The following is a 14316-nucleotide window of genomic DNA, read 5'->3' on the forward strand; positions in this document are numbered from 1 at the left end:
ATTACAGCATCACCATTGAGGTACAAACATTGCACCATCAGACGGACCTAATTAGCCAAAATGTTCACATAACCCTAAACAGTAGTGGGACCTTGCAGAATAGAGAGGGGGACCCATGGAATAACACGCTATGGCAGCCCATATTATCACCGAACCCCCGCCACTTCTCTCTTCGGATGTAAACACGGCCAAAAATTGTAAACAGTGTGAAACAAGACCCATCCGACCTATAACAGTCCTCCATTGCTGCACACACCAGATTTTATGTCTGCGATACCACGTTTTCTTTTTGACGAGTCTTTGAATCACCGATGAGTGGTTTTGGAATTGCAACTCGCCGTGCTATTCCGAACTCCTGGAGCTCCCTTCTTGTTGTTTCGCTACTGGCAGGGTTCGCGAGTGTGACATTCAGTTTTACAGTGACATTTGCAGATATTGTCCTCTTATTTTTCTTCACTATCCTCTTCAGTGACCTAAGTCACGACCTATCAACACACTTTCGTACGCACTGTGACTTAGCGGAAGATGTCTTTCCACTTTCCCTGTATGCAGTATAAATCTGCGATATGGTTCCTCTTGAAATACCAAACACTTCGCCTATCTTGATTACTGAAGAACTCACTATAGGAGCAGTAACAGTCTGCCCACGTTCGAATTCACTTAGCTCCGACATAATGCATACACAACTACACAGTGTAATTTTCTGACCACGACTGACATTTGCAACGTATTGAGGACATCGCACAGGAGCTGTTCGTACTCAAGTACATAGCGCAACCTGCAGGTTTGCCTAGAGTCTGCATTTAGGTTCAGGGCGGCCTTCCTCGTTGTGTTTCCATATTTTTGTCCAGCCCCTGTAGCAACTGACTGAGTAAACTGTCAGGAGACGTTTATATTCGCTTCCACACCTTTGTAATTAGAAGTATTTTAGCGCCATTAACCACCGACATACGATACCCTAAGCAATTTTAAGAAATCGTACCAGAGACGATGGTGTTTTTGGATATATTTAATCCAGTGGGTGCCTCATAAAAACAATGTTCACAGCAGGTAGTTTCAAATTAAAAAAAAAAAGTCTCCTTAGCTGAGCTCGCTATCGCACACCTGTGCGACGCCGCTCGAGTCGAAGGTAGCGGGTTGGAATCCTGGTGGTGGAAGAAATTTTCACCACCGATGTTTGGTTGGCAAGGGGAGGAAAGGAGAGGCTTAAGGGCCTAATCAACAGACTTTGAGCCATTATCCTGTATTAAATTCCAAACCTCTTTGCAGTGTCTGTCAAACAGAGATATTAAGCTTGGTGGTCTCGCTGGTGCTGTTCGAGAGGAGGATGTTAAGTGCCAGCACCGTGGTTCACTTCTCTCTCCCTCCCCCACGCTCTCTCTCTCTCTCTCTCTCTCTCTCTCTCTCTCACACACACACACACACACACACACACGCACACGCACACATAGCACAAACATGATAACCCACCACACGCATACCCATTACTGATTACACTCAGCTACACTCAACTGATGCACTTAGGACATAACACCAAGTGGAAAGAGGCAATTGGATTGGAAATAAAGAAACCCTTTTGTGATTAAGTGACTGATAAACCTAGGGTCCTCCTAGCCAACAATGCCGTACGACTATTTTTCTTTCTAAAGCAAAAGCCACCATATACTGCAATTTAGCTTCAGAAAGCCGTTTTCCACAATGGCGTCTGCTCGGTTCGTCCTGCGATGTAGAAAGCATCGTTGCATCGCATTTGTTTAGATATCTAAACGCGCTGAGGAAACTCGATGTCGCCTATTCTGCTGTTCACTCCCGGCAATGACCCACAACGTAAAATTCCATCATGACGTCACAAAACTCGCCATAATCTTCGCCGATGATAGTTTGCCTCAAGTTCCATGTGGGGACTGTTTAAAGCACGGTTACGTGTTGGTGCGCGACTGGGGGGCACTTTGGTCGAATGACGGAATTTGGCCAAGTTTTCACTGCCTTAAATTGACAAGCAAAGAATTAAGCGGGGTCGGCCTGCAATATCTGAGTTACACACTACCAGAGTCCCTGAAGCAAGTGTGCAGCATCCCGTCTTTTTTCTAACAATATAATACCCGTGATAGAATCATTTCTGATGTCGGCCACTGAGTACGACGTTCATGAGTGGTGCTGTGGGCGGTGGTTTGACGGAGTACAAGACTGCTGGACGGCTGACGAGAGCAGGACATAGCTTACAGAAGACATACCTCACATAGATTTTATGTACATGCATCATGTACATAAACGTGTTTCCTACGTCGCCTGACACAGAAAACTTTTTTATTTACATTTTTTAACTGTCGCGACCCTCACAGTGTCGTCTTTTAAGGACGAACCATTCGTTGGTCACAGCAATCAGTCAAAACGCTCCGATGTCAATGGATTCGCTTGAACTCGCATTTCATGGTCGTCTTATCAGCAGAAACGAAAATATTCTATGGCCTCCTCAATCAGCAGGTTTACTGGTTCCAGACTTCTTTCATTTGGTTGCATCAGGTCCAAAGTTTTCCGGGAAAACCGTCCAAGAACCCAAATAATTTGAAGGAGCGAATTCGTCCAGAAATAAACAGCATTTTGCTGGAGATGCTACGTCACGTCATGAGCCGATTCACCCACAGACTCCGACAATGTGTATGAAACCAATGACTCCATCCGAGTGACACCATATTGAAAACATCATCACTTTCAAGATAAACTATTAGTTTCTTATAATGTATACTAGACTCATGTCAAATAATTGTGTAAAGCGTCAGTATGTTTGAATTATTTTAGTCTTCCCGTTTCATTGCCTCACCCTGTATGCACCGAGTGGTTACAACTAAAGTGCAGCTGTTGTCAGAGGTCCAATGTGAGTTGTAATTATCGTATGGCAGCGAAACTTGGTAGATACTTTAATGCGTTAATGCGGAACCGATCTCCGATGGAAAAATATCAGTATCAGTTTTAGTTACCAGGTGCAAATCTGGTGCTGAGAATGCAAGAAGGACGTACAGAAATGTTTTCAAATGAAATGGGTTTCGAGCGGGACTTCAGCAGAAAATGTCAAACGAGTGAGAAAGGCATAATGTTGATTCCATTATTAACGGCCGCTTACACAATTTTTTCAATATGTGCACGGGAGACGTCGATAGGATGCTGCATCCGTAAAACGACGTGATCAACAGTTGCTCGCAGCAAAGTGTTCCTTTATACTGGCCTTCAGATCAGGTAGAGACCGAACATGTCCCTGGCAAATGCTTTCTTTTAGATACCCCTAGCGCCAAGAGTCACATAGAATGAGATCGGGTGAACTATCACGCTATGTATCTGGAAGCCCTCTAGAGATAACACTTTTGCGGAAGGTTGCACGTTGAGCTGATCTTTCACTGGTCGAGCGACATGAAGTGTTGTCCAGTTTTGCACGAGAACAATGGTTTCCACACAGTTGCGCTCTTCCAAAGCAAGAATCACACGCTGTACAAGGAAGTCTCGATAACATACAGACGTCTGGTACACCTGACAGGCCCTCTGGGTGTAATCATTTCAAAGAAGTAAGGGCCGAGAACAAAGGTGCTTGTGAATCCACAGCACACAGTCACAACGATGAGTGCAATGGCTCTTCGTGCACAACATGCGGTTTAACAGTACAAAGTTCGGCAGTTCTGTGTATTCACAACACCCTATAGTGTAAAATGAGCCTTGTCACTCCACAGAATATTCTCCATCCACGTGTCATCAATGTCGATCCGTGGCATAAACCGAAGAGTACATTCAGGGCGTTGCTGGGGAACAAGTGGTTTCAGTTGCTGGACCGTTTTGATCTAGTACGGGTACCAATGCACAATCGACCGCAAAACTTTCTGTAATGTTGACCATGGGATGGACAATCCTTGTGACTTTGCATCGCACTAGCCCTACCTGTGCCATGTGCTGGATGGTCAGTTACAGGAACTTAGCCAATAACTTGCACCGGGATAGGATGCCTTCCTGTTCCTGGTGGCACAGCAAATCGACCAGTGTTTTCTAATTGTGGCGTCGATAGTTCCGATGCCACAGTGTAGGTGCACGCTCTTAGGTTGGCACTACGAGAGCGGACGAAGTACACCGACTGACAGCGCCCTCTAGCCGACGCTTTGAGCTCAACGAGCGACGCTCTACTTTCTGCCCAGTTGATCAAGAGCAGACGACCTAGCAACTTAGCTTCTACTTGTAGGGGGGCTAGCCATTATAGCCTTTGCCTTTGTTACCTCAATGATGGTTTGTCCAAATACCAATAACTGTTAGCTTTGATACATGGACAACGGCTTCGCACCTGCGTGCTCATCTTTACAAAAAGTTACGTGTATGTCATTGAATAATATTCTCTATTAAATGTGCTTTTACTTTACATGCAGTACCGAAGTGCTTTACGTCTCCTGCTCCTACTCGCTTCCTACATTCGGCCTATTTTGCAGATCACAGAAACAGACCCACGCGCCGCCTTCCAGACGGGATACAAAAATAATTTCATTATCATCTCCTTTAAACCATTTAATGAGATCTGGCCTTTCGTCACACTTTTCAGCCTGCGACACTGTTAATTGCTACCGTTCACAGAAAACAGTTTCACTAACAGCGCACAGTCTCTCTTCTCGATAGCCGTACTGCTCCCTCACGTTATGGATTGTCAAAAGACAGCAGGGATTTCTTATAGTCAAACAGTGTACTGTGCCAGATGTGCACCTGGTGGACAAAATTGGGACAGTTTTTTTTTTCTCTCTCCATAAATCGGTTCCGCACCAACGCATAAGGATATCTACCAAGTTTCACTGACATCGATAATTACAGCCCACACTGGACCTTCGTGAGTAACCACCTGCTACGTGCATACAAAGGGTATCCCTCCTAAGGGCCGTCAGGCGCATTTGCTCTGGCGTTTCGGCAGATATTTGCAGTTTCGTTTCTACAATAGTCAGTCCAAAGAAATACTGCTCATCGTGCGACGACCAGTGTTGGCAGAAAGCGTCAGTTTGTTTAACGTTCGAAACAGAATGATTTTTAAAGCGGAGTTTTATGAGCCTATTCGATAGAGTGGTACGATATTCGCTTAATCTGTATTTGTTAACAGGTACAGAACGATTAACAACCAATAGTGCGGCACCAACAGTACCGCTCTGGCCCGCAACGACTCCTACTGTCATGCAATGGTATTGCTCCGTCGCTGCACTTTTGGCGTGCAGTATTGCTGCTGTTTCACTGCTGGATTCGTGGTTATTCTTCGTGTTTTAACTGGCCCTGTTAATACTTATCCATAAAATGATCATCTCTAAAGACTAATTTGGAACTTCTCTATCGAACGGGCACGTAACGTTCCCGCCTTAAAAATCATTTTGTTTGTAACGGTTAACAAATCGACGCTTTCACTCGGCACTGTGTGTCGCATCAATGACGTGAAGAGCATTATTTGTTTGGGCTTTCTCCAGCTACACACCGCAAAAACTAAATTGCAGATATCTACTGAAACACCGCAGAAAATGTTCCTGATGACTCTTAGGAGGGACTCACGGTGCCCACATTGTGCTCAGTTTTTATTTTGACGCGTTTGTAGTGATTCACGTTTTTGTATGTTCTTAGCCCTCTGATCTCCACGTCAAGCCTATTGAGTGAATATTTCACAAATATTTATTACATGCAAACAACAGAGAGACTATATGAAAGTTGCAAAATTTTGTTTCCACACACTGAATCATACTGAAAATTGACCTTCAATGTCAGCGGAAATTCTGCAAATCATCATTGAATTGATAAGACAACGTAATTTCGACATAGGGCTTTGCCGACACCAGAAGAACGGCCTCACAAGCCACCATAATGAAAGGAGGCGAGAGATAGGCCTGTTACTGTCAAATGGAAGATTCATCTCGAACATGATATGAAGCCGTGTACTGCAGTCATGGGCAAATCAACGACCACAAAAAAATTGCTCTGAGCACTATGGGACTTAACATCTATGGTCATCAGTCCCCTAGAACTTAGAACTACTTAAACCTAACTAACCTAAGGACAGCACACAACACCCAGCCATCACGAGGCAGAGAAAATCCCTGACCCCGCCGGGAATCGAACCCGGGACCCCGGGCGTGGGAAGCGAGAACGCTACCGCACGACCACGAGCTGCGGACCAACGACCACAAGATATGTATATTCACAGGAGATGTGAATGTGAGAATCTGCTCATGGGGTTGGTCTGCTACGCCAAAATTGTAAACAGTGGTCAACAAAGTAATCGAGACTTAAATTAAGTGTACCAGAATAGATACTAGGAACTCGTACTACATTCTTTAATACGGAAATGACAGTCTTAACCTGAGACCGCTCAGCGACTGGAATACTGTCCGGAATGTTAGTGTCGGTAATGATTGTCTGGAGCATCAATAATACTTGACAAGTAACGGAAGATTTAGATTAACGTCCAGTCGAAAACAGGTCATAAGAGTAAAATATTGGATAATCGGAAGCACCGTCTTTAAAAGAACCATAGCAGAATTCACCTCAGACGGTTTAAGAAAACCACGGAAAACGTTAATATGGATTGTGATTTGTACCTCACTATTGCTGCAAGAGAGTCCAATTACCTTACCCTCGCTCAACGGCCAGAAAGAGATGTTGGTCTTCTGCAGTGTTGACGAAGTATATTGGAAACACACTAAAAAAAAGTAACAAATAAGTTTCAGAAGGGCACACCAAACTATCGCCACAGGTTCAAATAATCAATCATCAATTTCTTGCAACACATCTTAGTGAAAAAAGTGTGCTGATGAGAGACATGACGCAGAAACTGGCAGACTGGAATGTCTGAATGAGCGCTTAACTTTCACCATCACACTAGCTGCATACTTGGTTCTCAGGCGTAACGTCATATGCTGTCGCGGAGGATCCTTAATACTTCACAAGGCAGCTGCTCGTCATATTCCGTGCAAATGAAAACCTAGAATGATTGTCAGGCACCGGCAATGCAGTCGCTTTTCTTTAAATACCACGAGATGCCTTAGGGTAGCTCTCAGTCGGAATGCAATCTACGACAAAATCAGTTCCTTAAAAATATCATAGAAAGAACATTTTTAGGGAGACCGCTACTAGTATTTTTAAAACGAGTTGTGCATAATATGGGAATCTCTCAGGTGAAGTTAGCTTCTAACAGATCTAGATGGAGAGCAGCCAGCCACGTGAAAGGTTTTTAATGAATAAGATCTGATTGAACAGCTGAGCAGTTTTTGTAAGACCATAATCTATAACAGACAACTCTATCATCAGTAAAAAGTCTGAGATTACTGTTAGTATAGTCTGACAAGTAATTAACATACAAATACGCTTCCCTTGGGCAAGCCTGAAGTTACTTCTGCATAGGTCCTTTCCTCACACCCATTAACTGCACGCTGGCTGTAACTGTACTCTGCACTCGAAACCACTCTATTTTCCTAACTTGCAGACTGTATTTTATCAGTAGCATCGTAGTCTCTTTCGGAGCAGCAGAAGGCCGCCCAGAGAAATACGCGCTGGTCCCGGCTGTTGGTGACACGTGTGCCGCAATTTATCGTCGGCCCACAAAGAACGCCGATACACACAGCTATGCACCATTTCGAAAGCCGCATTCAAGTATTGGTCGTTCTGCACATCTGGCCAGCTTCATATTTTGAATGCACGTGTAACGTCAGCATCATTTTCTCTTACAGCTCTCCGGGCAGTATATTTTCGGACTCGTATAAATAACCGTCAGCTTCCCAATAATGTGCACGTATTATTAATTAGTTTCGAATAAACTGAAACGGTCTAACTATGCCTGCAATATTTCTGACTGACATAATTCACAATGACAGAACCGAACGACAGCGTAATCAGATGACGTCAGTCCCTTTTCTTTGAGCGATTTCATAGAAAAAAATTTGTAACTGTTTTCTCCGAAATGATAGTGTTACACATGCGCCAAGAAAAATACATCGGTTTCCGTAATAAACTAAAACGTGTGCAGCTCTTTCCCAAAAATAAAATAAACCAACTCCAAACAAATTTTTTATGAATAAAACCGTCTGCCATCATCAGATATCTGCCTCTAAGATGAAAGGAACATAAAGAGTGACAGGCGTTTGATGTAAAACAAACCCCAAAATTTAAAAAGCTGAAACATAGTTTAAAGTTTCACCCCTCAAAAGAACTTTGAACTTTTGAAATAATGTTCAGTGTCAATATCAAAATCTATGCCTTATCGAGGAGTCAACTAACAATTGGTTTAAAAGTTATATAAAGATATAAGTTGTAGCCGAGAGGTGACGCTATTGTAGAGGAAGTTGCCTTCAGATTTTACTCTCATTTTATTATTATTCCATTTTCACACTTGCTCTTATAAAAAGACAGATATACTTAAAATTACAAATATACATAGTCAGATTATAAAACACGATTAAAATGAGCGTAATTGAACACAAATGACGTTAAATTTCAGATGGGGCCGTTTTTTTTCATATAGAGCTCACCTGAACTTAACAACAAGTATTCACTGAATCTGTTAATAACATCAATACAACAGCCACATGAGACTTAAGTATTAAATGTCTTTCATATCAACGAAAAGTTGCGATTATAAAAGTAGTATATAGTTTATAGTTACGCATGTGTAGTAAGTAAAAAACTGTGACTTATGAACTATAACTTCACCAAAGAATACACTAATATATGTAGAATTGTAAAATATGCTATAAAAAATAAAACAATTTTTGTATTAAATTCAGATATGTGGAAGACCGCTTCATCTTACTGAAGTTTGTATCGTTTATTAATAACACCTGAATAACCTTTCAATTTCGTTTCCATGAGCCTTGGTTTCCGTGTGACAAGTGATTAGCTTCTACAGTTGTAGGGTACTTGAAATTTAAAAAATGCACTTGGTTCGTTGTATGTGAATTATGGGTAACAATATGTCTTTCCGATATTATCAACTGGCACAGTGCTTACAGTTCCAATCCGACGTAGAAATCCCTGTCCACTACAGCAGACTTGGTTAAGATACTACATCTCTCAGTGTGAGAATTAATTTTTAAGTACACTCATTTAAAAAATCGAACTATTGGCCATTTTTCGTCCAAGATGCTCAACATCCGAGGTGCTTGAAGAAACTTTTAACTCACTCAAGGGTGCAGAATGCAGTATTGTATCCAAATGCAAGGAGAAGAAATGGAACACTACCTTCAACAGGTACGATTGTACAGTAAATTGTAATAAACAACTTGCCGAAGTGATATAGTACCAGAAACCCACCGTTTTTTTTAAAGAATTGAACTGCCTTGTATAAAAAAAAGCTTCAAACGTCTACTTCGCAAATGAGTTGATATGTTAAATACACTCTAAGACAAAGAACCGACGCAGGAATTATGAGTATATGTGATGTACATGTACATACAAACAAATGATTGCAATTTCAGAAACACTGGATGATTTATTAAAGAGAAAGAGCTTGACAAATTGAGCAAGTCAATAACTCGTGGCTTCACCTCTGGCGCTTATGCAAGTAGTTATTTTGCTTGTCATCGACTGATAGAGTTATTGGATGTCTTCCTAAGAGATGTCGTGCCAAAGTCTGTCCAACTGGCGCGTTGGATCGTCTACATCCCGAGCTGCTTGCAGGGCCCTGCCCATAATGCTCCAAATATTCACAGGTGGAATGAGACACGGCGACCCTGCTGGCCAAGGCAGGCACGAAGAAAAGCTGTGGAAACTCTCGCCGTGTGTGGGCGGACATTACCTTGCTGAAATGCAAGCCCAGGATGGCTTGCCTTGAAGGGCAACGAAACAGAGCGTGGAATATCTTTGAAGTATTGCTGTGATGTAAGAGTGCTGCGGATGACAACAAAAGGCGCCTTTGAATGAAGTTCGAAGTCATTTATCGTAAATGAGATATCATACAACAATAGAATGCACGGTCTACAATACATTATAGCACTCTTTATAATTCTAATATTCTAAGTTAAACATTGAACTTAAAACTGTCGATCGGCACCTAGTTCACTGTACATGATATCGAGCATCATTCAGAGACTCATTAAATGTGTCTATGATCTATTTTACTATTTACTTTCAGAGAAAACATGTCACAAAACATTAGACCATTTCATTGTTTTACTTGCTCCTGGATATGTTATATCGTCGATGCTAGAAAGGTGGAGCCGCTCACTCGTAAACATAAAGAAGATGCGGAATAATGGTAAACAATTTACCTGACACCTTACCAGTTTTTACTGTCGATGTTTCTTTGCAATATTTATAAATATTGATCATAACTATCATTGGAAAATATTAACGACTGCTACAAATACGTCTGTTTCGCTCAAGGGCAGAGAAAGAAGCCATACATTCACATTTTCGTTTATTCGTATTATCAGAGGTTACTTTAATCTAACGATGACATATCCTCTCGATAAAAATTACGTAGATGACTGCCTGGTCGAACCATAATCTCAGCCATAATTACATAAAGTCTGCTATAACGATAGTTGTAAGAAAAATAATAAACAATCGGTTCCTGCAGCTGAGGAGGTAGGTGTACGAGATACTACTACAACGTGCAGTAAAGTAATGCTTCCGAATTTTTATGTGAAGCTTTTTAAATAAAAGAAACATTATTAACATTCTATGTCTTTATTCTTCATGTCTACTTATTTTCAGCTCTCTGCCGATAGAGGGCCCCAAATAACAGCGTGTAACATGGTGGTGTGTGACATAACTATATCTGTGCGTGAGAAATAGGGTGCTGTAACCGTGTTTAGAATTTGAAGAGATAGTCCACACATGAAGCACCCTCTCTTTCAACATGACAATGCGAGACAACACATGAGCACTGCGTCATACGCAACAATCCAATCGCTGCCTTGTGTTCACTGTCTGCGATCATCCTCCATACGGTCCCGACTTTACCCCACCTGATATTCATCTGTTTGCAAAATTTAAACAACACTTTCGAGGACTTCGCTGTGATAGCGACGAAGAGGTGTAAGCAGAGGTGAGGCTATTCCCCGCGAACAAAGTCAAACATTCTGCAGTCCCAAGAAACTGGTCTCTCGTTGGGGGGAATGTGGTCGTTGCCAGGGTAGCTATGTTGAGAAATAAATACGAGGGTTGGAACTGAAATAGTGGCAACTATTTATTCACAACCGATGCAAAAGAGTTACATGCTTGCACCTGTTACTGTCCTTCGAAGTTTTCACCAGCGTTGTGTAGAACCCGTTGCCAGCGATGTGGAAGGCGTAGTATACCGTTAGCAGAGCCTGTTCTGTTGATGGTGCGAATGGAGCGGTCTACTGCCTGTCGAATCTCTGGAACAGTTCTGAAGGTAATGCCACGAAGTGGTTCAAATCAAAGTCACAAGAAGTCCGGGGAGTATGGATAGTACAGTACTTCCCAGTCCCATCGACCGAACAGAGCAGCCACAGCTTGCGCTGTATGTGCCAGCGCATTCTCGTGCAAAATGATGGGTGGGTTGAGCAGAAAGCGTCGCCGCTTCTTTCACAAAGCTGGTAGCAGGTGATGCTCCGAAAACGAACAATAATACTGTGCACTGACGGTCTGCCGTGGAGGAACGTAATGCGTTAGGATAACACCATCACAGTCGTATACGAAAATCACCATAACTTTAGACCGCTCCATTCGCACCATCAACAGAACAGGCTCTGCTAACGCCTTCCACATCGCTACAAACGGGTTCTGCACAACGCTGGTGACTACTTTGAAGGACAGTAACAGATGCAAACATGTAACTCTTTTGTATCGGTTGCGAATAAATAGTTGCCAATATATGAGTTCCAGCCCTCGATGTAGACATGAAGAATAACGATATACACTCCTGGAAATGGAAAAAAGAACACATTAACACCGGTGTGTCAGACCCACCATACTTGCTCCGGACACTGCGAGAGGGCTGTACAAGCAATGATCACACGCACGGCACAGCGGACACACCAGGAACCGCGGTGTTGGCCGTCGAATGGCGCTAGCTGCGCAGCATTTGTGCACCGCCGCCGTCAGTGTCAGCCAGTTTGCCGTGGCATACGGAGCTCCATCGCAGTCTTTAACACTGGTAGCATGCCGCGACAGCGTGGACGTGAACCGTATGTGCAGTTGACGGACTTTGAGCGAGGGCGTATAGTGGGCATGCGGGAGGCCGGGTGGACGTACCGCCGAATTGCTCAACACGTGGGGCGTGAGGTCTCCACAGTACATCGATGTTGTCGCCAGTGGTCGGCGGAAGGTGCACGTGCCCGTCGACCTGGGACCGGACCGCAGCGACGCACGGATGCACGCCAAGACCGTAGGATCCTACGCAGTGCCGTAGGGGACCGCACCGCCACTTCCCAGCAAATAAGGGACACTGTTGCTCCTGGGGTATCGGCGAGGACCATTCGCAACCGTCTCCATGAAGCTGGGCTACGGTCCAGCACACCGTTAGGCCGTCTTCCGCTCACGCCCCAACATCGTGCAGCCCGCCTCCAGTGGTGTCGCGACAGGCGTGAATGGAGGGACGAATGGAGACGTGTCGTCTTCAGCGATGAGAGTCGCTTCTGCCTTGGTGCCAATGATGGTCGTATGCGTGTTTGGCGCCGTGCAGGTGAGCGCCACAATCAGGACTGCATACGACCGAGGCACACAGGGCCGACACCCGGCATCATGGTGTGGGGAGCGATCTCCTACACTGGCCGTACACCACGGGTGATCGTCGAGGGGACACTGAATAGTGCACGGTACATCCAAACCGTCATCGAACCCATCGTTCTACCATTCCTAGACCGGCAAGGGAACTTGCTGTTCCAACAGGACAATGCACGTCCGCATGTATCCCGTGCCACCCAACGTGCTCTAGAAGGTGTAAGTCAACTACCCTGGCCAGTAAGATCTCCGGATCTGTCCCCCATTGAGCATGTTTGGGACTGGATGAAGCGTCGTCTCACGCGGTCTGCACGTCCAGCACGAACGCTGGTCCAACTGAGGCGCCAGGTGGAAATGGCATGGCAAGCCGTTCCACAGGACTACATCCAGCATCTCTACGATCGTCTCCATGGGAGAATAGCAGCCTGCATTGCTGCGAAAGGTGGATATACACTGTACTAGTGCCGACATTGTGCATGCTCTGTTGCCTGTGTCTATGTGCCTGTGGTTCTGTCAGTGTGATCATGTGATGTATCTGACCCCAGGAATGTGTCAATAAAGTTTCCCCTTCCTGGGACAATGAATTCACGGTGTTCTTATTTCAATTTCCAGGAGTGTAGAATGCTAATAAGGGAGACGGTGGTTCAAATCCCCGTCCGGTCATCGATATTTAGATTTTTCAAGGCCGGCCAGAGTGGCCGTGCGGTTCTAGGCGCTACAGTCTGGAGTCGAGCGACCGCTACGGTCGCAGGTTCGAATACTGCCTCAGGCATGGATGTGTATGATGTCCTTAGGTTAGTTAGGTTTAATTAGTTCTAAGTTCTAGGTGACTGATGACCTCAGAAGTTAAGTCGCATAGTGCTCAGAGCCAGATTTTTCAATGATTTCCCTAAACCGCTTAAGGTGAATGCCGGGATGGTTCCCTTGAAATGGAACGGCCAATTTCGTCCCCACCATTTCCAATTAGAGCTTGTGTTCTGTCTGTAACGACCTCATCGTCAACAGACCGATCAACTTTAAACTCACGTTTTTCTTCCTACTTGTATTCTTTACAATGATCTGACTGGTGGGCGATACACGTTTGTGGTATGGGCCCTAATGCTCGCAACTGAACGTCCACTTGCTGCGACCGAGATAATATTCCTTTCAGCGGCTATGCACGAGCAGACAGCGGACGGAGGCCGTATTCCTGGCGTGCTGCTCAAAGTAGCATCGACGCACCTGTTCCGTCGTGTCTCCCGGCTTAGTTCCTCTTCTGTCCCGAGCCATTAAGCGGAGACATGGCGACGCGCCTATCTGTCCGCAGGGGTCGTGCTGCTGTTGCCACTGACGCGGTTGCGCGATTTTCGTCACCACCACTCACTGTTTACATCTACACCGCGGAGGATCGTAATATGGTTGGATTGCAGTCATCGCAGGGATGTTGAGATAAGCAATCACGGTATAGAAACTCAACTAAAGCTGCTCAATAGTGGAAAGGCAACTGGACCAAATGAAATACCTGACAGAATCTACAGAGATTATGTGGAACAACTTGCTCTTCTTTTAGCGGCAGTTTATTGTACGGCACTGTAGCAGCGAAAGCCACCTAGCGATTGCGAAGAAGCGGAGGTGATTCCCATTTTCAAGAAAGACAGTCAG

The sequence above is a fragment of the Schistocerca nitens genome, chromosome 5 (assembly GCF_023898315.1).
Source record: "Schistocerca nitens isolate TAMUIC-IGC-003100 chromosome 5, iqSchNite1.1, whole genome shotgun sequence".
NCBI lineage: Eukaryota > Metazoa > Arthropoda > Insecta > Orthoptera > Acrididae > Schistocerca > Schistocerca nitens.